Below are 1,543 nucleotides of genomic sequence, written 5' to 3'. Positions count from 1 at the left end.
CCAACAGTGTAGGAGAGTTCCCCTTTCTCTGCATCCTCTCCAGCATTTGTAATTCTCTATCTTTTTGATAACAGTCAGTCTAACTGAGGTGAGATAATATCTCAATGTGGTTTTGATTTGCATTTCCCTGATGTTTAGTGATATTGAGCATTTTTCATGTGCCTGTTGGCCATTCATATATCTTACTTTGAGAAATTCCTATTCAGCTCCTTTACCCATTTTTTTTTAATCAGGTTATTTGTTTTTTTTTACTGTTAAGTTGTTTGAGTTCCTTGAATATTATGGATGTTAATCCCTTGTTGGATGCATAGTTTGCAAATATTTGTCCCATTCTATAGGTTGTCTTTTCACTCTTTAATTGTTTCTTTTGCTGTGCAGAAGCTTTTTAGTTGGATATAATCCCATTTGTTTTTTTTTTCTTTTGTTGACTGTGCTTTGGGGGTCTTATTCATAAAGTCTTTGCCTAGTCCTAGTTCTTGAAGGATTTGTTCTACATTTCCTTTTAGGAGTTCTACAGTTTCTGGTATTATATTTAAGTTTTAATCCATTTTTACTTGATTTTGGTATATGGCAAGAAATACAGATCTAGTTTTATTCTTCTACATATGGATGTCCACTTTCCAGCACCATTATTGAAGAGGCAGTCTTTTCCCCATTGTATGTTCTTGGTGCCTTTGTCAAAGATCAATTGGCTGTAAGTAGGTTGGTGGATTTCTGGGTTCTCTATTCTGTTCCATTGTTCCAAGTGTCTGTTTTTATATCAGTACCATGCTGTTTGGGTTGCTATAGCTTTGCAGTATAATTTGAAGTCAGGTAGTATAATGCCTCCAGCTTTATTGATTCATTGATTGACTGATTGATTGCTCAGGATTGCTTTGGCTATTTGGGCTCTTTTCTTGGTCCATAGGAATGCTAGGGTTGTTTTTTTCCATTTCTGTGAAGAATGTCATTGGTATTTTGATGGGGATTGCATTGAATCTGTAGATTGTTTTGGGTACTATAGACATTTTCACAATGTTAATTCATCCAATCCAATGTCTTTCCATCTTTTTGTGTCCTTTTGAATTTCTTTCAACAGTGATTTGTAGTTCCCATTGTAGAGATCTTTTACCTCCTTGGTTGATTCTTATTTTATTTATTTATTTATTTATTTATTTGGTGACTACTGTAAATGGACTTGCTTTCTTGATTTCTTTCCTGGCTAGTTTGTTATTGGAATATAAAAATGTTACTGATTTTGCATGTTGATTTTGTATCCTGCAGTGTAGAGATCTTTTACCTCCTTGGTTGATTCTTATTTTATTTATTTATTTATTTATTTATTTATTTATTTGGTGACTACCGTAAATGGACTTGCTTTCTTGATTTCTTTCCTGGCTAGTTTGTTATTGGAATATAAAAATGTTACTGATTTTGCATGTTGATTTTGTATCCTGCAACTTCACTGAAATCATTTATCATATCTAAGAGTTTTTTTGTAGAGTCTTTAGGTTTTTCTGTATATAGGATCATGTCATCTGCAAACAGGGACAGTTTGACTTCA

Source organism: Galeopterus variegatus, unplaced genomic scaffold (genome assembly GCF_000696425.1).
Source record: "Galeopterus variegatus unplaced genomic scaffold, G_variegatus-3.0.2 Scaffold2767, whole genome shotgun sequence".
Classification (NCBI taxonomy): Eukaryota; Metazoa; Chordata; class Mammalia; order Dermoptera; family Cynocephalidae; genus Galeopterus; species Galeopterus variegatus.
The sequence above is the reverse complement of the archived record's forward strand: the minus strand, read 5'-3'. Positions refer to the sequence as shown.